Genomic DNA, 26,425 nt, shown 5'->3' on the forward strand with positions numbered 1-26,425 from the left:
AACTCAAGTCATAGTGACAACAGATAAAAGGAAAGAAAGTAGAACAAAAATCAAGGCTACCTGAACTTGAAAGAAAATGATTCATTTTCTTGGACTCTCAAGGAGAACTCTAATGAAAAAGCAATACTATAATTCTCCCTATTTCTACAGCTTCTCAGCTCACCATCTCAGTGTCATTCTTGACTGCACCCTGTTTTTCACACACAACCCAAGAAGGCCAGACAATTCCAAGGAGGATTTCTTTACAGCAGCTCTAAATGACATCCATTACTCTCTGGCAAAGTTAAACACCCTTCCCAGGTTGTGTCTTTTCACTTGATGACTTCACTTTCCCTCTAAGGATAGCCAACCTCAGCTGTCTTTAACTAGTTAACTTCTAGGCTCTAGAAAGGATTTCTCCAACAAGGCTGGTGAAATTTTTAGGCATTTTTTCTTAAAAGAATATATACATATATATACATTTAAATATAGCTATATAGATAGAAAGTAGATACTAATATATAGTCATATATATATATATATATATATACATATAGTTATTCCAACTTGATAAAAACAAGAAAAATGAATGTGTCCACACAGAAAGAATTACGAAAAAGAGTTATATATGAGAGAGTGAATCTCTATCATGTACCACTTTTATTTTTAAAAGAGCATGATAAATATACTGCACTGGTTTCAAAACAGTCCTACTTATGTGTCCCTCCTTCAACAAAGACACTGGGATTTCTTAAGCTTGGGAAGAAAAGAACCTAACTCATGTTCAAATCTCAAATGGGAAGGTGGAAGTTTTTTCTCATTCAGAGAATGGCCAGAAGTATTGAGAACACTCAAGAGAGGCAGAAAGGAGAAAAGGAAGGTGAAAATCAAGCTTTGGAAGTAGCCACATTATGGTACTTAGCATTTAAAATATGCAGTTCACTTCTTCAAGACCACTTGGGATGATTTCAAAAGAGACAAGCAGAGAGGTTTGTGACTTTTTTTAATCACAGAATCTGTCTCTTTCAGCAGTGGCAGTAAGAGATAGGAAGACTGATGGATTGATGGTCACTCTTCTGCACCTACCTTACTTTGAATAATCATGTTGTTGTTATATTAACAGGTTTCCTGGATTTAATATTATTTCTCATAAACATCTATGGCTGGTGCTGTCTTTTTTGTTGACTGATGTCCCTTTTCTATGGCATGAAGTCATAATATAAGCCACACAGAAGACTGTAAGTTTAGGAGTTAAGTTGAAATGGAAAATAGCTAATTAGAATTCATAGGGAAAAATAAAATTATATGAATTTTTGATGTTTTCCAATCTTTGCTTTGTCACTTGGAGCCAGTCTAACTATCTCTCTTGTGACATAATTTTAATTTGCTATTGAAATTTACTAGCTAGCTTGCAGAAACCCCTATGCCTTGACCTTCATCTGACTTTGTACCCTGATAAGCTTCCATCCCTGGTGAAAAGCTAACACCAACCATATGTTCTGAGGTTGGAATATGGGGCTATCTGTTCATTGAGCCTGCATCTGGAGATAAGGTCTATCATTTATCATGATCAAGGTGGGCATTTTCATACTCATTTCAGTGTTAGAAAGGAATACCCCCTTCTTGCTTTGAGGCTAAGGAGGAGCATGTTCTCCCCATACAGATGGATAGAGAAATGCCCTGGTGAGACTATGTGTGTGTGTGTCTATGTATGTGTGTATATATGTGTGTACACACACGCACACACACACATACATATACTAGGCTATTGACATATGTATGCATGTAGGCCTATAATGCATATATGTGTGTATGTATATTATGTGTATATGTATATGCATATACTACATACATACCAACACATACACATGTACTTTAACACAGGGGTGGGGAAGGGCAGCCTCCAGGCCACATGTAGCCTTCTAGCTCCTTGGGTGCCACCTCATGACTGAGTCCAAGTTTTGGAGAATAAATGAATTTATTAAAGGAATTTGTTTTGTGAAGTTTGGATTCAGTCAAAGGGTCAAAGGCCACAGGTCCCCACCCCTGTAGTTTAACATATGTATGCATGTATATGTTTATACACATACATATACACACAAATCTAGACAAATGACTATACACAGGTAGATACAAATATAAATATTATATTCATATATTCCATATTTTGCATTGTCTTTCAAATGTTTGGTTAGAGTTTATTAACTCTGGTGGGTTTAAGAAAAGGAAACCCCCTCTCACCTGATTTCTGATGATGGAAAATGCCCCAACCACATATCTGGCTAAAGGGCAGGAAGTGTAACAGTACTCAAGTACTTTTTGACCCAAGCCAAGCAATACCAAAATATTAGGCTAGACATTTATTTCATTGGCCCTCATAGAGGTCATGTTAAATGAATAAAATTGGATTATGGTGCAATCATATCCTTTTGGACATCTGGCAATATTTCTTGAACCCTTTTAAGTCACAAGAATTCACTACTTTCCCTTAATGTTTTTTTCTCCTTGAAATTGAAGTTGGGATGGCACATAGTTAACATTTAATAAACATTTATTAATTGGTCAATTGAAAATGAAGCAACATTCCTTTCTAAATACTCTCCATCCTTTCTTAAGTATTTGGTTTCTCTATATCTTTAAACATTAAATAGTGTTTTCCCAGTAAGTTAAAAAAAAACCCAGCATTTAGAAGAAATGTCACTGAAATGAAAATAATTTTACTGATTATTTACAATATTATTTGCAAAGTAATTCTATCAATCTAAAACTCTGTATAGGGTCTTATTTCATGTTCTTTGCCATTCCATCAAAACAAAACCAGACACAATTTGTTCTTGTTTCAAATTCCAAGACAGAAGAAAAATATTTCCCTGAAATGATAAGGTAAACTCTTTCATTGGAAGATCAGGTGTGCGACTAAAGTTGCACATAGATCTGAGGAGGAAGTATCATTTACTATTCATTGATGCTTGGTGATTGTTTTCATTTGCTTGAGTTAGTAAAATTTACATGTTAAGCAAACTTCGCACAAATTTATGTCTTATACAAAAGAGAAAGCATAGACAAGCTGCCAAATGGATCTATTAAGAAGTAGAAATGTTTGGGGTTGGGGCCAAGATGGCCAAGTGAAAACAGCATCTTACCGGAGCTCTCTCCAAAGTTCCGTCAGATACTTCTAAAATAGCGAATCTGAGAAGATTTGAGAGAGTTAGAAGCCACTAGTAGATTGAGTGAGGCAAAATTCCAAACCAGGAGAATCCAAAGGTTGACAGGATGGATCTGTAGGCTGGGAGAGCATCTGGCATGGAGCTGCACTAGATGACACCAAAGCAGAAGAAGTTGCAGAAACCAGGCAGTGATGCAGGATGGGAGAAAGCTGGCACTCAAAACCGACAGAAATCTGCAGGCCTCCCAGCACAGCACAGGAATCAGTTGAAGCAATGGGAGGAAGCAGCACAGCACCTGCAAGACATCTACTCCAGAGGCTTGCAGCCCAAAGCTTTGAAACTTGCTTTCTTGATCTTTTAGGAGTCATAATGGCCAGGTAAATGGGTCGCATCCCTACCTCCCTGACCCAGAGAATTCCCCAGCGAAAAACCCTGGAATAGAGGAATGACAAATGGGCTTCAGTAGCCAAACAGTGGGAATTCATGAGTCCCAGGAGGGTGGAGCCAGCAAGGATCAACACCAGGAACCCAGACATGCCTTTGCACAGCCAGTGGAAGTGGCAGACACCAGCACAGTCCATGGCTGAGACCATCCATGATGGAGAGCAGCCCCAGGAGAAAAGGAGACTTCTGGAAGCCACACAACTCCTCCCCTATACCTCAGGAAACCGAAGGCCATAGAACACAAAGCCAATAACTGGGTTCACAATTCCCAGAACAAGAAAACTATGGCAGAGCTCCCTGAGCCCCCAAAGCAGAAATCCACTTTAAAGCCAGGAAAAAAGCTAACCAATATGAAGAAGAACACAAATAAACTGAGGACCATTGATTCTTTTTATGTAGACAGGAAAGATCAAAATACCAATTCAGAAGAGGACAGCATTGACACCATATCCACATCTGATACCTCAAAAGAGAATGTAGACTGGTCTCAAGCCCAAAAAGCATTCCTGGAAGAGCTCAAGGAGGATATTAAAAAAAAAAAAACAAATTAAGGAGAGAGAAAATGGAAAAAAAATCACTGATGAGAACAAACTTTTAAAAAGTAAAATTGGTGAAATGGCTAAAGACATTCAGAATCTAATTAGAGAAAATGATACCCTGAAAAGTAAAATCAACCAATTGAAAAAGAAGACTGAAAAGGAAAATGTAGACAGCAATTCATTGAAATTTAGAATTGAGCAAGTGGCAGCTAATGACTCTATGAAGCATCAAGAAGTAGTCAAACAAAATGTAAAGAATGAAAAAATAGAAGAAAATGTGAAATATCTGATTGGAAAAAAACAACTGACCTTGAAAACAGATCCAGGAGAGACAATCTAAGAATTAATGGTCTACAAGAAAGCCATGATGAAAAAAAGAGACTGGACAGTATCTTCCAAGAAATCATCAAAGATTTTGTCCTGAGGTCCTAGAACCAGAGGGGAAAATAATCATAGGAAGAATCCACTGATCATGCCCTAAAACAGATTCCAAATTGAAAACTCCAAGAAATATTGCAGTCAAATTTCTGAATTACCAAGCCAAGGAGAAAATACTGTAAGCAACCAAAAAGAAACAACTCAAATATCATGGAACTACAGTCAGAATCACACATTAAATGACAGGAGAAATTGGAATATGATGTTCTGAAAGGCAAAGGAGCTTGGACTACAACCAAGGATTATCTACCCAACAAAATTGAGCATAATTTTTCAGGCAAGGAGATAGACATTCAATGAAATAAGGGAATTCCAGATCTTCCTGATGAAAAGGGAAGAGCTCACTGAAAAATTTGACCTTCAAATACAAAATTCAAGAGAGACATAAAAAGGTAAATGGGGGGAAAAACCATAAAACTTATTAATCAATAAGGGCAAATTGTTTACATCCTTATATAGGATTATAGTATATTATATATGATATATATTTACATATATATGATATATGATATATATTTACATAAACATATTTCAATCTTGAGAATAGTACAGTTATTAGGACAATTGAAAGGTATACATATAGACTGTGGGCATCAGTATAAAATAATGGATATAATAATAAAAACATAATTGAGAGGTGTAAAGGGAGGGTTCTGGGAGAAGAGGTAAGGAGGTAATAGAAAAGGGTAAATTACATCACATGAAGAGGCACAAAAACATATTACTTTAGAGGGAAAGAAGGGAGAGAGATGAGTAGAATATGAGGTTTACTCTCATTGGATTTGGTTCAAGAAAAGAATAATATATTCTAATAAGTATAGAAATCAAACTTTTTCTAAAGGCAGTAGGAGGTGAAAGGGGAAAGACAAAGGGGTAGTCAGAAGGGAGGGAAGAATAGCAAAGGGAAAAGGGTAAGATAAGGGAGGCAAATCAAGAGGGAGGGTAAATTGAGGAAGGCAGTGGTCAAAAGCAAAACTCTGTCGAGGAATCAAAGGGAGAAATAAAAACATAAACGGGGTGGGGGGAAGAGGATGGAGAAAAAGACACAACTTGTCATCATAACTGTGAATGTGAATGGGATGAACTCCCCATAAAACAGAGTCAGATAGCAGAATGGATTAAAAACCATAATCCTACAATATGCTGTTTACAAGAAACACATTTGAAAAAGGGGATATATGAAGGGTAAAAGTAAAAAGATAGAGTAGACTATATTGTGCTTCAGCTAAAGTAAAAAAAAAAAGCAAGAGTAGCAATCCTGATCTCAGACAAAGCAAAAGCAAAAATAGATCTAATTAAAAGAGATAAGAAAGGACACTATATCCTGCTGAAAGGCACCATAAACAATGAAGTAAAATCATTATTTAACATATATGCACCAAATGGTATAGGATGTTGATTCTTAGTGAAGTTAAGGGAGTTACTGGAACAAATAGACAGCAAAAGCATACTAGTGGGGGACCTTGACCTCTTTCTCCCTGACCTTGATGAATCTAACCTCAAAATAAACAAGAAGGAAATTAAGGAGGTGAATAGAATTTTACAAAAGGTAGATATGGTGGACCTCTGGAGAAAATTGAATGGAGATAAAAAGGAATGTACTTTTTCTCACTGGTACATGGCACGTACTTAAAATTTGACCATGTAGTAGGGCATAAAAATCTCACAATTCAGTACAGAAAGGCAGAAAGAGTCAATGCATCCTTCTCAGATCATGATGCAATAAAATTATTTGTAATAAAGGAGCATGGAAAGATGAACAAAAAATCAATTGGAAACTAAATAATCTAATCCTAAAGAATGAGTGGTCCAAAGAACAAATCATAGGAACAATTAATAACTTCATTCAAGAGAATGACAATATGAGAAAACATGCCAAAATGTATGGGATGCAGCAAAAGCAGTTCTTAGGGAAAGTTTTATATCTCTAAATGCTTACATGAATAAAATGGATAAAAAGGAGATCAATGAATTGGACATGCAATTAAAAAAGCTGGAAAAAGAACAAATTGAGCATCCCCAATTAGATACCAAATTAAAAATACTGAAAATCAAGGGAGAGATTGATGAAATTGAAATCAAGAAAACTATTGAACTAATATGTAAAACTAAGAGCTGGTTTTATGAAAAAAAAACAATACAATTGATAAATTCCTGGTCAATTTGATTTAAATAAAAATGAAAGAAGAAAACCAAATTACCAGTATCAAAAATGAAAAGGGTGAATTCACCTCCAATGAAGGGGAAATTGAAACAATAATTACGAATTATTTTTTCCAAGTGTGTGACCATAAATTTGATAACCTTAGGGAAATGTATGAATATTTACAAAATTACAAAATTGCCCAGATTAACAGAAGAGGAATTAAATTACCTAAATAACCTCATTTTCAAAAAAAAAATTGAGGGAGCCATCAATGAACTTCATAGGAAAAAAATCTCCAGGGCCAGAGGGTTTTACATGTGAATTGTATCAAACATTTAAAGAACAGTTAATTTCCATACTTTATAGACTATTTGGGAAAATAGGTGAAGAAAGAGTCCTACCAAATTCTTTTTGTGACACAAATATAGTACTAATACCTAAACAAGGAAGAGTCAAAACAGAGAAAGATAATTATAGACCAAATTGCCTAACGAAAACTGATGCAAAAATTTTAAATAAAACGGTAGCAAAAAGATTGCAGCAACTTATCACAAGGAATGCAAGGCAGGTTCAATGTTAGGAAAGCTATCAGCATAATTTATCATATCCATAACAAAACTAGCAGAAACCATATGATTATCTTAATAGATGCAGAAAAAACTTTTGACAAAATACAGCACCCATTCCTATTAAAAACACTGGAAAGCATAGGAATAAACGGAGTCTTCCTTAAAAGTACAAATAGCATTTACCTAAAACCATCAGCAAGCAGTATATGTAATGGAGATAAGCTATATGCATTCACAATAAGATCAGGGGTGAAACAAGGACATCCATTATCACCCCATTATTCAATTTGGTACTAGAAGTGTTAGTTTTATCATTAAGGGAAGAAAAGGCAATTGAAAGAATTAGAATAGGCAAAGAAGAAACAAAATTATAACTTTTTGCAGATGATATGATGATTTGCTTAGAAAATCCTAGAGAATAAAGTAAAAAAAAAACTACTTGAAATAATAATAATAATAATAAAAAACTTTAGTAAAGTTGCAGGAATAAAATAAACCCAGATAAATCCTTGTCATTCCTATACATTACTAACAAAGCCCAACAGCAAGAGATAGAGAAATTCCATTCAAAGTTACTGTAGACAGTATAAAATATTTGGGAGTCTACCTGCCAAGACCAACCCACGGCCTATATGAACATAATTACAAAACACTTCTCACACAAATAAGGTCAGATCTAATTAAATTAAATAACATCAGTTGCTCATGGTTAGGCTGAGCTAATATAAGAAAAAGGACAATTTTACCTAAATTAATTTACTTATTCATTGCCATACCAATCAAACTACCAAAAATTATTTTTCAGAGCTGGATAAAATAATAATAAAATTCATTTGGAAGAACGAAAGTTCTAGAGTATCAAGGGAATTAATGAAAAGACAAGCTAAGGAAGGTGGCCTAGCCATGCCAGATATCAAAATGTACTAAAAGGGGGCAGTTATCAAAACTACCCAGTCCAGGCTAAGAAACAGAGTGGTGGATCAGTGGAATAGGTTAGGTACACAAGATGCAGAAATCAATGACTATAGCAATCTATTCTTTGATAAACCCAAAGAATCCAGCTTCTGGGCTAAGAATTCACTATTCCACAAAAAACTGGTGGGAAAATTAGAAAATGGTATGGCAGAAACTGGACATAGACCAATATCTTATACCATATACCAAAATAAAGTCAAAATGGGTTCATGATTTAGAAATAAAGGCTGATATTCTAGGCAATTTGGGAGAGCATGGAATAGTTTACCTATCAGATCTATGGGAAAGAGAAGAATTCATGGCCCAACAAGAGACAGCATTAAAAATTCAAAATGGATGATTTTGATTATGTTAAATTGAAGTTTTGTACAAACAGAGCCAATGCACCAAAGATTATGAAGGAAACAGAAAATTGGGAGAAAATCTTTACAACCAGTGTCTCTGATAAAAGCCTCATATCTAAACTATACAGGGAACTGAGCCAGATTTATAGGAATTAAAGCCATTACCCAATTGAAAAATGGTCAAAGGATATGAACAGGCAGTTTTCAGAGGAAGAAATTAAAGATATGTATAGGCATATGAAAAATGCTCTAAATCACTATTGATTAGAGAAATGTAAATCACAAGAACTCTTAGGTATCACATCTCTCCTGTCAGTTTGGCCAATATGACGACATAGGAAAATAATAAATGCTAGAGGGAATGTGGGAAAATTGGAGCACTGTTACATTGCTGGTGGAGTTGTGAACAGATCCAGCCATTTTGGAGAGCAATTTGGAACTATGCCCAAAGGGCTATAAAAATGCACATACCCTTTGACCAGCAATACTACTCCAAGGGCTATATCCCAAATACATCACACACATGGGAAACAGACTTGTTTGTACAAAAATATTTATAACAGCTCTCTTTGTGATGGCAAAGAATTGGAAATCAAGATGATGCCTGTCACTTGGGGAATGGCTGAACAAGTTGTGGTATATGAATGTAATGGAATACTATTGTGCTGTAAGAAATGGAGAAGATACAAACTTCATAATACCCTCGAAAGACCTACACGATATGAAACTGAGTAAGAAGAGCAGAACCAGGAGAACATTGTACACAACCATAGACATTGATTCTGTGATGACTAACTTCGATAGACTTGGCTCTTTGTAGCAACATAAGGCTCAAAGCCAGCTCCAAAGTACTCATGATGGATTAAGCTATCTATATCCAGAGAAAGAACTGTGGAGTCTGAATGCAGATTGAGGCTAACTATTTGCTTTCTTTTTTTCTCTTTTTTGGTTTTGTTTCTTTTCTCTCATGATTTATTCCATTGGTCATAATTCTTCTTTACAATTTGAATATTGTGTAAATAAGCTTAATGTGAAGGTTTATATAGAATCTATATCAGACTACATGCCGTGTTGCATGGAAGAGGGGAGGGGAGGGAAGGGAAGAAAATTTGAAACTCAAGAACATGTAGAACTAAGTTTTGCAACATAAAAATAAAAAAAATCTAATTAGTAAAAGAAGGAGAAATGGTGATGGCTAAGTACTTCACCTTGATTTCCCAAGGTGTCACCTTTCATCAACCTTTTGCTCTTCCCTCCTTTGTTTTACTGGAGAATCCAGGCTCAATGGCAGACCTCAAGATTGATGTTGTTTGGAAATGTATTCCACTGGCAAAAAACCACTTATGAAAACATATGATCTACCTAATTATAGAAACACATGACACCTACCTAATCATAAAATCTAAATTCTGTTCATATGGTCCCAATGATTTATCACTAGATAAATCATGTAACATTGCTATTTTAGATGACTATTTGCAAAGATGATATACTTATCATACATTTACTAAATGCTTTCAATATGTTTAGCACTATCCAATGCACTGAGGTGCTAAAATAAATATAAGATCCATTGTTGAATACACAAGCCTGTCCACTTTGCTTTGCTTCATGTCCCACTGATAAGGATAATAAAGCAACAATTACTCATTCCATTCATGAAAAGGTGGTTTAGTAGGTGAAGTTGACTTATATAAAAGTTGTCTATATATATATATATATGCACACATGCCTGCATATATGCATGTATGTATAAAGCCCTAGTGTGTTATTGTTGAGAGATTAAATATAATCATCTGTTTTTGCAATCCAAGAATTTATTGCCCATTTCCTTTTCATTCACAGTTTTCCCTGTTGCCTATAATTGTGCTCCATATTACCATTTTCAAATCACAGACAGCCATAGAGAAGAAGGTGAAAATAAGAACCAGTAACTTTTGTAGTCCATTGGCATCTCTTTAAAGTCTTATGAGCAGAAAACTGACTTAAAATGATTTAGGGATTACCTGAGGAACTCCTGTAATGCCCAAGCCTAAAATAAACATTTTCCCCAAAACTTTCTAATACATTTATTATATATTACATATGGTACTTTTTAATTATCTTCCTCTACTATCATATGCTCTGTAAGCATAGGTAGACGAAATATGCCTTAAACAAACAGTGGGTCTCTACTAGAACTCAACACAATGCTTGGCAAATGGTGCAGAGTAGTTCCAAATTTGAAATCAGGTCCAAGACTTGACTATCACACTTACTAAATTGTCAACCATGAGCACACTGGCTAATGTCTCTGAATCTCTGTTTCTTCATTTGTAAAATCAGGATAAAATATCCTTAGCAGTAAGCCACTCAAAAGGTTGTAAGTCATTTTACAAAGTTAAAATTTTATATAAACATTAGCTGAGTAGATGAATTAATCATTTAGATGTCTATTATCAAAAAATGCCATTTTTAAATTTGCTGTCCTATTGCTGCTTCTAATTCACTATACTTCACCTCCTGACTTCATGAATTTTTCTTCTGTTCTATGCATGGAATGATCTCTTTCTTCATATCTATCTCCTGGCTTGCCTGGTTTCCATGGATAGGGTCAAATCTCATCTTTGCAGTCTTTCACAATTATGACCATTGTTATTGCCTTCCCCAAAGATTAACTTCCATTTACAGTGTCCTCATCCATGGTTCCAAGAAGCTGTGCCATGTACAGTGTCCAAACCCTGGTAAAGCTATCTTGGCAGACAGGATAAAAATGTTGAAGGTAAGCAAACCCATAGGTGAGGTAGGGGGATGTCTACCCAAAGAATGTGAAGACATCCCACAGTAAAATGGTCAGAAGACAACAAAAAGCCAGGAAAGTGTCTGAAGCAGGTGCTATGGAGAGTTTAGAGCATGGTCAGACATTGAAGAAGCCAAAATCATCTACTTCATTCTTGCCATTACCAGTCATCTTGATTTTTGTTCTGCCACTGGACTTTGATGACTCTGGAAGAGAAAGTGAGGCTGTTAACTTTGTGCAACTCTACCTCACCTACATCAAATTCATGAGCAAGTCAAGGCATCACCCTATGATGTCACTGGCATTCTTTAAAAACTCGACATTCAAGGCTCAGACAATATGCCACCTGTTATAGAAATTGTATCTTAAATTTCCTTGGTGAGTAGCTCATCCTCCTCAAATGATCAAATATTCTTCTCAAACACCCTGCTCAGATAAATGTAATCTTCTTAAGGCCAATAATTCTGTTTTTTTCTTGCACATATGTATTTCTATTGCTTAGCTTATAAGCTCACTGGATAAACACGTCTTGTTATACATTCGATTGTACCCTCTATCATCTGGCTCTATATTATCCATGTACAAAATATTTTTATGTTTATAAACTGTAAACTGGCAAAATATGCTAAAATATGGAAATCATTAATATTAGAGAAGGGAATTATGGGCATAGAGGGACATGTGCATTTTTGTTAGAGCTATCAATTGGTCAAACTATTTTGGAAAACAGCTGGAATCATGCAAAGTAGATAAAATGCTCATATCCTTTGATTCAGAAAGTCTCCTCCTATACATACACCTGAAAGAGATTATTGATATGAGATAGGCTTTATATAAAATATTTATTATTGTAGCACTCTATGTGTTAGCAAATATTTGGGAAAAAATACTCATCACTTGGGACAATGGTTAAGCAAATTGTGATGCTTAAATACAGTCTAGTATTTAATACAATCTAGTAATGCAAGGAATGGCAGATACAATGAATATAAAGAATCTTCAAAAATTTACGTGAACTGATGCAAAATTAAGAAAACAGATGCAATAGAGAAACATAAACATTGCCTCCAACAATGTAAGAAAGAGCATTGACCACATGTTTCAACAATCCGGCTAGTGGCTTCTGTGGGGGTATAAGATTCACCCACAGCCAGCACCCAGCAAGCTGCCAACAGCACAGGTTCTTTCAATCTGCTTAAGCAAGAGAAGCAAAGTGAAGGGGTTGACAAGCTTACTTTTAATTCAGCATTCAAATATTATTCAGTTAGTTCAGGGGAAAAAGCTAGCACCCTGAACTTCAAAACAAAATGCAAACAAATTACAAACATCAACAGACTTTGTCTGATTCAAATCCTAACACAGCTCCCAGAGTTCAATGAAAGTTTCAGCACCCAGGTTTACAAGCTGGAGGGCGCCTTAGCTACAGCTGCCCGGAGTGTCCTCATCAACACCATCTCCAGAGCCCCACACAAATGGCTCTGTCCTCCCTTTTTATAGGGCTTCAGACATCAAACTTCAACTGGATCACCAGAACTCAGGCTCTGGTGATTGGTTCTTGAGTTGGTACCTCCCCTTAGGACCCTGGGAGGTTCACATCCACATGGATTAGGTTAACACCTAATGGGATTTGGGCCTGGGGCTTAGCACCTAGTAAAGCTCACTGAGATAAATTGAGTCACTCAAAGAAAACAAAGGCCATTCTGGTTACACCACAAAACAGTTGAAAATGAGTATTAAAAAATTCCCAAGAACAATCTTGGCTCTAAAGGAGAAATATAGGACACCTCCCCCACTCTTTTCCAGAGACAAGATTCTGATGGATGTGGAACACTGCATAGTTTACACACACACACACACACACACACACACGTGTACATACATGTATATGCATATGTTTATATACATATATCAGATTTGGTGGGATTTTTTGTCTTCTATTTATATTTTTCTTCTAATGATCTTTGTTTTGGGGATATTAGTATAAAGAGAAAAATGGTATTCAATATGCAACAGCCATTCAATGTGAGGAGACCCAGGGTGGAAAAGAGAAACCAATAAGAATGACATAAGAAAGGTTTTCCCAAAATCAAGCAGTTGGAATTATGGGACCCCAGCTAACATAAGCTATATCATTATGTTTCACAGAGGATAGAGAGGATAGAGAATGAAGAGAAATGTAACACAATTTACCTGTCTGTTGGAGACCTAGAGGGGAGGAAATTGATGCCATCTGTTGGAGAATTGTGCACTTAATAGCAATAAAGTACAACTGAGTAAAACTTGTTGAAAGACAATGGACAACACTTTCTGAGAGTAGAAGAACAATGAGGGTTGTGAGAAAATTCATGATGTCTTCAGGAAGTAGCTGCCAATAAAAACAGAGTGGTAGAAAGGCCTGAAGGGATCAAGTACCAGGTGAAAGCTTGTAGTCAAAATGTGCTATGAGATCCAAGTGGGAAATAGATATTACCATTTGAGGAAAAAAATACAATGTTAAAGAAGAAAGTCATATTTGAATTGAGTATTAAATTGTAGTTATGAATTAAAGAAGTATTTGGTGGTGTAGTGGATGGAATTCTAGATTTTGAGTCAGGAAGTGTTTACTTTGAATCCTATCTTAGATACTATCTGTGTGACCTTGGTAAGTCACTTACATTCTGACTGCCTCAGGCTTAGCCATTTCTAAATAACAAGGATATCTACTTCTCAAGGTTGTTATGAGGATGACGTGAGATAATATACACCAAGTGTTTTTCAAAGATTGAGTGCTATATAAATGTTAGATATCATCATCATCAACATCGTCATCATCATCATCATCATTAATGGGGAAAGAGAGAAGTGCATTTTAAGCATGGCATAAGCAATGATTTGGAGTCAAAGGGTCTGTTTAAAAAAGGCTAGATATTCCACTTTTTACCCATTTGTCCTTGGTCAAGTTACTTTTCTTCTGCGGGCCTAAGTTTTTTCATTAATAAGATGGAGGGGATTAGACTAGATTATTTCTAATGTCATTTTCATCCCTTATTTTATGATGATGAAGAAAACATAAGTGAATAAAGTATATAATACTTCAGTACCTGCATACATGTTTAACTTAGCTTAGATTCATGATCAGGATGGTAGAGGCATAAAAACATATAGTATGTGATTGGAACATATGACATACAAATGCAAATGAATAGCTAGGATAATAAGTTAATGAATTAATGAATAGGCAATGAATGCTATAGGGATTCAGAAGAAGGCTAGAGGTTTTTATGAAAGGAAAAAGAACACCAAAGAAATAAAATAAGTTAGGCCTTAAAGGATAGTTATGACTCAGATAGATATATAGAAAGCTGACCTTGAAGTCTGGAAGACCTTAGTTCAAATCTTCCCTCTGATACATCCTATCTGTGTTATTTACCCAGAGTAAGTCATTTAACTTGTCAATCTTTTAGGCAACTCTCAACCACTAAATTTTCTGAAGGTACCAATGTATTTCTCTTGATATCTGTTCTTTTAATCACAGTAAAATCAGTTGCAGTCCCTATCTTTGCTCCATCCCTATGAATCATATAGATTCAATTGGCAGAGATCTATTGGTAAAAAAAGGCACAGAGTAAGAGAGTACCACAATATGATGTAAGCTATGTAGACAAAAATGGGCATTGTGGGACATGGAATAGTCTAGTAAACAGGTGTCAAATATGTGGCCAGTAGGCTGCAAACACTCAAGTGAAGCCCAAAGTAGATTAATATGTAATTGAGAAATATTCAAAAGAATTAATTAAAATACAATAAATCATAGAAAATATTATATTTTAAAAGTAAGTCACAAATGCAACCCATGGAGATCTTTATGTATGGTATAGTAGCCCCCATTTCTATTTGAGTTTAACATGACTTCCCCAGTACACAGATCAAATAAGATAATAGACGTTTATGATTGTTAGTTGGCATTATTATGAGACCAGACACAAAATAGTACAGTGAGAGGTAAAGTTCATACTGGGGAAAATATTAGGCATGAAGTTAGCTGTGATGTGAAAAGAACCTAGAATGACATGGTGGTTGTGGAAATGGAAAAGAGAAAAAAAACAAATGAAGGTTTAAGGATATAACAAGTATGAAATCAACTGTCTATGTGTGGCTTCTATAGAAAGAACCAGCTGATTACTATATGCAACTTATATACAATCTGCACACAGAAGTTTCTCATCCAGTTATCCATCAGATTTTAAACATGTGCTGTGATTTTACTTCTGCCTTATTTGATGGCAACATTACACTGCAAGAGTTCCTTTATTCATCCCATCTTTAATTCAAACATTTAAAACAAACCACCATAGTCCTTTGAGAGGCTGAGGTATAAAATATTTTTCCTGGCAATGGGGACACTAATTTTTTCAAAGAATTTAGTGTACTAACAGTCACACACACATAAAACTGAAAAATGGCTCCATTTTAATACATTTTAGCATGCCCATGGCTAATGCAAAGCCCAGACCTTCAATGAGCCCTTTTTATTTACTTCACTTTATATTTTTAATTCCCTGGCACATCCTTGTTTGCAAAATACCTATAGTTGTTTAAGTGGAGTCATATATTTTCTTCTTCCATGATATCATTCAAAGACATTGTTCACCTGCTTGGGAGCTGGAATATTTAATGTTAGTTAAAGGGAACCATTTTCCTAATATCTTAAGTAGTCTGCTTGGATATTCATCATTATCCCTATCACCAGTCATTCTGGTGAGCACCAAGAAAGCTACATATTAGTCACTCTGAAAGCTGTGAGGGTAAATGATCCATCACCCCTTTGCTTTTAATAGGTTTTTAAAGTGGCAGTGGGGGTTGGGGAAGACAAAATAGGGAAGTATTCCCTGTATCTTTGGAAAAGTTGGTTAAAGCTCAGCCAAAGAATGGATATTTTACTTTGATATCCACAAGAAACACACATGCTATGTAGATATTCATATCATATTTAGTATATCATTAAAAATAATGTATGACATCTGTTAGTTGGTATACACACTTATGTGTGTATAGATATATAGATGTAGATTGAATGTTTTACACTTATAAAGCACTTCCACTTTCATTATACATTTTTTTTTAACATGACAACAACCTAGTGGGGAAGGTAGTGCCGGTATTATCATCGCGAATTTTGCAAATGAGGATAATTCAAGGTCATGGTGGCAAAGTGTACTGCCAAAAACTTACAGCTATTAAGTAGCAGAACTGAGCAGGTTTTTTAATTTTGTATTCAGTCTTTTTGGTCCTCATAGAACTTCAAGGGTAGTGCCCATAACAAAAGTTTCAGGCTATATTTTTACATAAATTTTAAAGTGCCTACAAACCCTGAGGCTTTGGATTCATCAATATCAGGGAGATACATCTTAAATTCCATGTAAGCACGAATTATTTCATTTTTGTTGTTTTCTTTTGAAGGGGGAAGCAATTGGGGTTATATGACTTGGCCAAGGTCACACGGCTAGTAAGTGTCAAGTATCTGAGGCCAGATTTGAACTCAGGTCCTCCTGACTCCAGGGCCAGTGCTCTATTCACTGCACCACCTAACTGCCCCTTGTTATTGTTTCCTCAGCATTTAATATAGTATCCAACCATAGTTGGTGATCAATGAATTTTTGAAAATGTTAATTGAAATTCTATAATTGTAATCATAATTTAATTGAATTTTATCCATTACTGTATTTGTAAATAGTAAACTGCAAAAGTACCCTAAACTTATTCCTTATCAGAGATTTACAAACCACAAAGATACAAGTACAACTTACAAATAATACACTTTAATATCATTTAAAATTTATTCTCGTTAGTGCGTTAATTTTTTTTTCATAGACTAATGTCTTGAAGCTGTTCCTGGTAAGTCAATAATTATTTAGTGTATGGTAATTTACTGAAGATTCCCCAAGAGGAACAGCCTACTCCATAGACCATTGTCTGAATAAAAGCTTCCTTGATCTGTCCAAGCATGCTCCATATACTTAGAATTTTGTTATTTATGCTTTCCCTTTGCCAAAAATTCCTTGATATTTGGGACATCTACCAGAGCCTGATAATGAACTTCACTCCTTACTCACCCCCATCCTATGTCCTATGCCTGCTGATTTCCCCTGTGGTTTCTGTGTGACTAGTGACCAGTCCCAGTAAAAAAAAAAAGTATCTTCCATATTCAGTAGTAGAGAGAGAGGGGTGAGTAGGGAGAATGCCAATTGCATTAGTTTCTGACAAAAAAAGGTTACAGCATCCAAGTAGAATGTCAATTGTGAAAACCCTCCCTTTTACATGCTCCTCATGTTGGCCACCTGGAGTACTAGATACTAAGGCATGTTTGATTCTAAGATTTTTCACTCTAAAATGTGTTTGATAGGATAAAAGTAGATCTACCACTTAAACATATATCTCTATCAGAGAGCACTCTGTATTTTACAATAACTCTTTGAAAGTGCCCATTCTGTTGAAATAAATGGACAGAATGCTTATCACCAAGGCCTGTTGTAAGGCTTGCAAATCTTATCCAAAATGTATTTCATTTTAAATAAGTAGCAATTGAAATAAATGCAAATATTCACTCCTGTTAAGATATCTGCATGGCAAGTGCCAAAATGTTGCTTAAGACTTTTTCTGGAAAATAACTCTGACCTTAGACTATGAATGAAAATTAAAACCTTTCTAAGATCAAATTTAATAATATTCAACCTATATTTTCATCAGTAAATCTCCAAAAAAGGAAAAACAAATTAGGAATTATTTGCAACTTATTGTTTATAGTGATAATAACTATGGGTTAAATTTCATTTCAAATCTGTTCAACACGTATTAAGGTTCTTTTTTGTGTGAGGCTCTGGGTTAGATTCTGATGATGCAAGGACAGCAATCAAAGCAATTCTACCCTCAAGGAACTTCAAAGAGTTCAATTCCCTCAAGGAAGGAATTGGGGGAGGAGTTTACAGATAAGAAAAGGCAACATAATTTCAGAAAGTAGAGCAATAAAATAAGGGGAAGTTGAGGAGTTTTAAATATCTGTATACACCTGATCTGAGCCTGGAGAAAAGCTAGGCCTTCTAAAAGGTAGAGATGAGGAAGAAGTCAATTCCAAGCAATAGAGATAGCCTATGTGAAGGTATAGACCTGAGGGATTAAGCATTGAGTTCAGAAAATAGTCAGAAAATTTGCTTGGAAATATAAAATATATGAAGAGGAGTAATTCGGAATGTTGGGGGAAGTGGGAGAGAGCCAGTAGTAGAACGCTTGTCAATATCAACTGTCAACTTGTCTAGAGTTATTATTTAAAGGTATTTAGAGGGGTTTGAGGAAGAGCTCATGCTTGTCCCTGCTTTTATTCTGCCATCTTGACTCTGCTTGTTCAACTATCGACTTGTCAACAATGTCAAATGTCAGCTTGATGAGTGTGCATTTTATTCTTGAGGTGATAGAGAGCCACTGAAGAGTAAGGAAGTGACACCATCAAATCTGCATTTTGGAAACACTGATTTAAAAGGTTTTTGGAAGATATAGTGTGGAAGGGACATTCTGAAAGCAGAGATCCCATTTAAGAAGCTATTATCACGTGTGAGGAAAGGACAAAAATATAAAGAGGTGTTATAAAAGGAATAATCAAGGAGATTTGAAAATTGGATATGAAGGAAAGGGGAAAGTCAGTAACAAGTAAGTGCTAGTAACCATAAAATGTGGAAGGGTAATGATATTGTCAACAACAACCATAACAAAAAAGAAATTTTAGAATCTTACTAGGTTTTGGAGAAAATATTACGAATTCCATTTAGACATTCTATGTTTGAAATGCTTATCTAGAGAGAGATGTCCATTAGGAAGTTGTATCAGTAAGGCAAGGTTCATGACCTCAAAGACAACCATGAACATGTGTGTATAGTTCAGAATCGCAGAGTATAAGAGATTCTCTAGGTAGAAGCCAGAGGAAGTATAACATTTATTTAAACACCAGAGGATCAAACCCCAAGACCTAACTCCAACCCTACATTGCAGTAATTGTATTCCAAAACCAGTAAGTCTGCCTCAGTGTAACAACAAGGAAATTGTATCAGTAAGGCAAGGTTCATGACCTCAAAGACAACCATGAACATGTGTGTATAGTTCAGAATCGCAGAGTATAAGAGATTCTCTAGGTAGAAGCCAGAGGAAGTATAACATTTATTTAAACACCAGAGGATCAAACCCCAAGACCTAACTCCAACCCTACATTGCAGTAATTGTATTCCAAAACCAGTAAGTCTGCCTCAGTGTAACAACAAGGAAATTATAGCACAGTATTGCAGCAAGGAATTAAGTCATCCTGTAACCTTCTGCCCTGCTGAGGACTCCCTGTAAACACTCACAAATCCCAACTGCCTGATTGCCTGTGCTGTCTCCCCGCTCAGTTCTTTTTTCTCAGCAGCTCTCTGGTTTCCATTCCTCGCTCTGCACTCTCTCTGCAACTCTGTCAACTTGGTGTTCTTACTTCTCCTCCTTGGGCTGAATTCTGACTTTACAATGGCTACCTCCTGGGGCTTAGCACCTAGTAAGTAAAGGGTGTAGGCCTGCTTCTTCAAGCCTCCCTTAACTAGCCCCACCTGAGGCCTATTGAATGTGCAGGAAAGATCTTTAATCACTAATTGGCATCACAGAAGTCAGATGTTTAGGAGTGCAGATCAGGAGAAATATTGTGTAAATTTGAAAGCAATATGTGATTTTGCCAATATATTATATTCCCATGAAAGAACTACTTCTTCTGCAATTCCCAAAAATAACTTAGTGTATAATGCCCAGATTATTGCCAAAGTAGAATAAATTTTTAAAAGACTTGCCCAGGGTGACCTACCTGGTATGAGAGGTGGGATTTCACCAGATCTCCCTGACTACAATTCAAACACGCTACTCACTATACTATACTGTTTCTGTTATGAACAACAGGGATGGCTTTTAAAAAGATATTGGAAGTCATCAATTAAAGATTACAATTGTACCCATGGGAACATATGAGATCACAAATACATATATATATATATGTATATATATATATATACATATATATATATGTATATATATATATATATACATATATATATATATGTAAATATGTAAAATGTGTGTGTGTGTGTGTGTGTGTGTGTGTGTGTGTGTGTGTAAAGAAAAAAGCTAAAAGATAAACGAAGGGCTCTGAAATTTAATTCCATTGTAGCCATTTAATACCAAAACAGAATGGGTTCTTGATATTTTCTGAGGACCTCCTCAAGGGAATATAATGATTTTCACTCATAACTCAAGTCGTGGAATTAGAACAACAGGAACAATGGAAATGATATTTCTGGACACTATAGTGTAACAGGAAGAACGATGGCCTGGTAATATGAAAGCCTAGGTTTAAGTGCTAGCTTTGCCATTATCCATGATCTTGGGCCAACTTCTTTGAGCTTCTTTTGCCAGCAAATGGTAATAATAATATTTCTACTACAAACTTCATATTGTAAAAAAAATACTGTAAATTCTTAAGTGCTATATGCATATGAACAATTTAAATATAATTTATACAATTATAAAATTTCAGAGTTGAAAAGACCCTTAAAGATCACCCTGGATATATGACATATTCTGGGTGTGTCTCCTCTCCAGCCATCTTGTGCATGTGTTGCTGCTGAATGTGACTTGAGTCTAACCTATAACGTTTGTATATGACTAATTTACTGATGCAGATGTATGAGTAAAACCTTTGATACTTTCACCAGTCACTTATACCCCAGACCAGTATTTGGAGTGTAATTGAAACTGAGAATACCACATGGCATTATGGCCAAGTTTGGTCATTACAGTCAGTTAGCTTTTCTCTGAAACTATAATAAGCAAACTCTCATCTCCTTCTGTCCTTTGTCTATGATTCACTGTTAATGTCTGCTGAAACCAAAATTCTTTCTGAATGCTATCTACCTCTCCCCACACTATCATCCCTATATACCAAAGATCTGCTTGCCCACAGTCCGTATGTTCCTCTGCCTTACACATAGCTTTATGGAACCTCATTCTATTGCTAAAACAAGAAAACATCTCCTTTTCATAATTGATCACTTTAGTTCACACATTACCAGCTTCTGACACTACTGAAAATCTGGTTCCCTGTATAAGGCACCATAGCACCAGCTAACCTCTCTGGTACTGGGTGATTCTTCTCTCATTTCTGCCCCTCCAGGCTAGGATACAGGTGAGATCAAAGGATATCACAGACCTTGCTTCCAATCACATTTCCATAACTTCCCTTTAACTCTGAAACTTACTAAGAAACCTCTTCTTCTTATAGCTTCTGTCTGTTCATTTTTAACTCCTGGTCAAGATCACAATTCCCTAATAACCTTGACTTCATTTATTTCTCCTTTCTGGAGTAATTCAGTGCTGGGCTTAGAATTATTTTTGATCTCAAACTCTGATTTCATGTTTGAGGACTTCAATACACATACAGACACTGACTTCTCTACAAGTTCATCAACCTCAACTCTCATGGCCTATACTTCCTCTTCATCTCAGCCACTGACAGGATTAGGCATACTCAGGATGTGTTTGAGTCAGCTACTATCATTCCCCCTCCCTGAGAGAATTGTTACATTTTCAGTGTGAACATTTATACCTCAGAAATTTATAAATAATACAAATCAAGGCTTGAGTATTTGTTTTGTTGATGATCTAGACTTAGCAAAGTGAGGGATAACCTGTTAATAAAAAAGACTAAGCTTAAAAGTGGGTCATACATCTTTTTTTTTTCCCCTGAGACCCAATTATTGATTATTTACCAGCATAACACTAGTCTTACCCTGGTTCTCACCATCACCCATAACTACCCATAACTATCCTAACTCTATAATGTAGAACTCCGTCATTTCCCTCTCAGTCATTATTTCCTACTTTTTGATTTCTCCTTTTGTCTATATGTCTATAAAGCTATTCTCATTCACTCCCATCCCTCATTGTTATCCTACTCTAATCTCCTCATTATGGCCACACTAAACACTACCTTCACATTACTGACTATTGTTGGCTACTCTTTTTACTACTGACTATCCTGAAATCCCTTGCCCCCTTGTCTTATCACTGATCACACCATGTAAAATTCTAATTCTGTACTACCTTTATCTCCTATTTATATCACTTTTCCTCTAGTACTACTGGGTAAAGCCACATCAATGTTGTCTTGGTCCACCATAAATTTATGTTACGTAATCTCAACTTGGCCTTTACTGATATGTAGAAATCCTTTTCTTCTTCCCTGATTGGCTCTTTTTCTCAATCTCTGTAGTAGTTGTGTTAAACTTTCTTTTTTTTTCGAATTGAATGCTCATTTTTTTTACACAAACTACCTTATACAAAATTCTCCACTGTACCTCAGCAAAGGATCTATTTTTTTTTTCCAGAGCAGAGATTTTCAATCTATCACAAACTAAATTAACCACTGCTCCCCTTCTAATTTAATCACCTTTAGCTTAGGGACTGTTTCTGTTCATTTTTTTCCTGAGGTCGGCACAGTGCCAGTCCCACAGAAAAAAAGAAAGGAAGGAAGGAAGGAAGGAAGGAAGGAAGGAAGGAAGGAAGGAAGGAGAGGAGAGGAGAGGAGAGGAGAGGAGAGGAGAGGAGAGGAGAGGAGGGAATAAGCATTTATTAAGAACCTACATTGTTCTAAGTGCTTTACAAATATAATCTCACAACAACCCAGGGAGGGAGGTGATATAGTATGCTCATTTCACAGTTGAGGCAACTGAGGTAAATAAGGGTCCAGTGACTTGCCCAGGATCACACAGTTGGGAAATGTCTGAAGCTAGGTTTGACCTCTGGTCTTCCTGACTTTAATCCCAACATACGGTGCACTGCACTACCTAGCTACCACCAAATGGTTAATAAATGCCTTATCCATTTTCACACAAAGAAAATCAGCTCCAAATAATTGCAAAAAAATACTAGTTTCTCATAGGTAGGCCAAGTTAATATAATAAAAGTGACAATTCTATCCAAATTATTTTGCTTATTCACTGTCATACCAGACGAACTGTCAAAAGTTATTTTACAGAGCTACAAAAATGGTAACAAAATTCATCTGGAAGAACAAAGGACCTGTTCTAACAGCCCTCCTGTGTGCTCCTGTTGTTGCTCTTTCACCTCCACAGCGGCTGCTAGTAACATTGTTGCTACAACCTGTTCTAAAATCTCTTACAAAAATCTGTGCTCCCACCATTGTCCCCAGCTAATGTCTTTTATACTCACTGAGGCAGCCAGTTCCATTTCTGGAAGCTATTAAATTAATGTGCTTATTTGCAAATTCCAGGAAAGCTGAGTGCTGCAGAATGGATGCTATATATTTATGGTGCTGGAGAAGACTTTTGAGAGTCTTTTGGACAGAAAGGAAATCAGATAAGTCTATATTAAAGAAAGTAATTCAGATTTTCTCATAGGAAGGAGAAATGCTGAAGCTGATGCTAAAATACTTTGTCCACATAATGAGAGGACAGGACTTTTGGAAAAGATCCTGGTGTCAGGAAAGATTGAAATCAAAGGGAGAAGGCGACAGCAGAAGATGAGATGGATAGTGTCAAGGAAGCAATGAACATGAGCTTGAACGTACTTCCAAAGATAGGGGAAGATATAAGGGACTGATTCATAATGTACTATGGTCCATAGGGTCATGAAGAGTAAGAATGAATGAACAACATAGTAACTTGCATCCATGTGCTTGGCATATGGGATCATATATCTAGATTTTGAGTGGGCCTTAAAAAGCACTCAACTTAACTTCCACATTGTACAAATGAGGAAACTGAGCCAAGGAAGATAATGTAATTTCTTTGCTACTCAAATATTTGTTGAATAGGGCTAAATAGAATGTCTATTTTCCCCACATAACAATCTTCCAACTATTTTTTGTATTTCCTTCATCTGATCCTCATATAGCAGAATTTCCAATTTCCTTACCAACTTAATTTCCTTCCTTTGGACATCATCTCACTTGTCAGCATTCCACTTAAGGCATGATTGTTATTCACCTCAACTTAGTGTCATCCGAAATTAAATAAAAATCCTAACAGATGTTTGCTTTCTTTCCCCATTAGTGAACACTGAGCTATTTTTCTAGTTCTTAATCAAAATCCCAAAATAACAATTAAAAAAATATAAATCCTGAATTGAGGTAACCAATGTTTATCATCATGACATTCTTGGGGAAAAAGTCATGAGTAATATTATGTAAGTTTTTTTTTTCTCTACCATTGTATATCACTACTTCTATTTTTTTGGTTGTAACTGAATCTAAAACTCTCTATATTAATATATTTCATAAATAATAGCTTTCATTAATAGTGCTTTAAGAGGCATTTCATGCATGACCTCATTTGATAATCACAACATCCCTGTGAGTGAGAGCTGGGCAAAGTGATATTATCTCTTTTTAATAATGGGCAAACTGAGTCACAAAGACCATGAATAACTTTTTTTAAAGTCACATGGCTTATAAGTGCCAGAGCAAGATTTGAACCCTGTTTTTGTCAGACTCTAAATATATTGTTTGTCCTATATAATACTTTTGTGAATTTGGTAATACAAGTAATATTAATTCAATTTTTCAAATGAGGAAAATAAAACTTAGAGAGAGTTTGTGCTTAATTGCTCAAAGTCATAGAATTAATAAATGAGGAAATTAGACTTCTAAACAGGTTGTCTGTCTCTACTACATTATTCCGTTACTCTTCCTTCCACTAAATCCTGTTGCTTCCTTTCTTTTGAGCAGTCATTATTACTGAAATGAAGGCCAAGACTAAGTAAGAATATAAGGACTGACAACTCTCCAGGCCAACTGAAAACAAGAGCTAAATAGCCACTAAATATTCTTCCTTGTCTTGAAAACAAGACAAAGGTGATAAATTCTAGGAGCTCCAAATTCTAGGGAAATCCTAATGAAAGTCTTAATGAAGCATATTTGGAAACATGATGGGTTCGTGCTCTGGTGAAACTATTGGGGATCATATCCTCCCCCTTCAAATTAAAGTGATATAAAAGGAGGGTTTGTGTGTCATGAACCCTTTGGCATTTTGGTGAAGGCTGTGTACCTCTTCTGAGAATATTTGTAAATACGCAAAGTAAACTATATGGCATTACAAAGGAAGCCAATCATACTGAAATTCAGTTATCAAAATATATCAAAAAATATTTCCTGGACTGCAGGTTAAAAGTCCCTACTCTAAAATGGAGGGTAGCCATGCATTGAAAGTTCCCTCCTTCTATAGTAGACAACATCATGCTTACAATCACTCTTGTGTTTAACCTTGGAGTTATACATATCTTCTAGCTCTTATTATCCTGTCAATTTTCCTCCAAAATATCAAGCAAATTTATCTCCTATATACTCATAAGATCACTACCTTGGCTTATTACAATAGCCAAGCTACTGCTCTCTCTTATCATCTATTTTTTACTCCAATCAAAATCCTCCATAACTACCAAAGTAATATTCCCAAATCACAGTATGACCGCATTATTCCCCATTCAATAAACTCAATTGGTTTCCTGTTATCCCTAGGGTCAAATCCCAATCCCAATTAAGTATGACACTTAAATTCTTTCTGACCTTGCTCCAACTTAACTTTCTAGACTTTTATTTTATTCCCCTTCATATGCTCTTCAATATAGCTACATTTTTCATTTTGTTGTTCCTCACACATGATGCTCTTTCATCTCCATACCTTAGCAAGGCTGTTCAACCTTCCCAGAAGACATTACCACCTGACCCTCACTTCTTTTAATCTATAGATTTAATCTGCCACAGCTCAAGTTACATGAGTTTCTTATATGATAACTTTCCTCATCCACTTAACTGCCACTGATACCCCTAAGAAATTACTTTGCAGTTTTACTGCATGTATTTATTGCATATGTAATTATAGATTTGTATGCCATATTGAGAAAATCAATTGTTGATTTTATATTTTATATTTAGTTACATTCTGTAACTGATTTTATTCTATAGCTGTCTGAGTCATTTAAGTACAG

Source organism: Trichosurus vulpecula, chromosome 3 (assembly GCF_011100635.1).
Source record: "Trichosurus vulpecula isolate mTriVul1 chromosome 3, mTriVul1.pri, whole genome shotgun sequence".
Taxonomy (NCBI): domain Eukaryota; kingdom Metazoa; phylum Chordata; class Mammalia; order Diprotodontia; family Phalangeridae; genus Trichosurus; species Trichosurus vulpecula.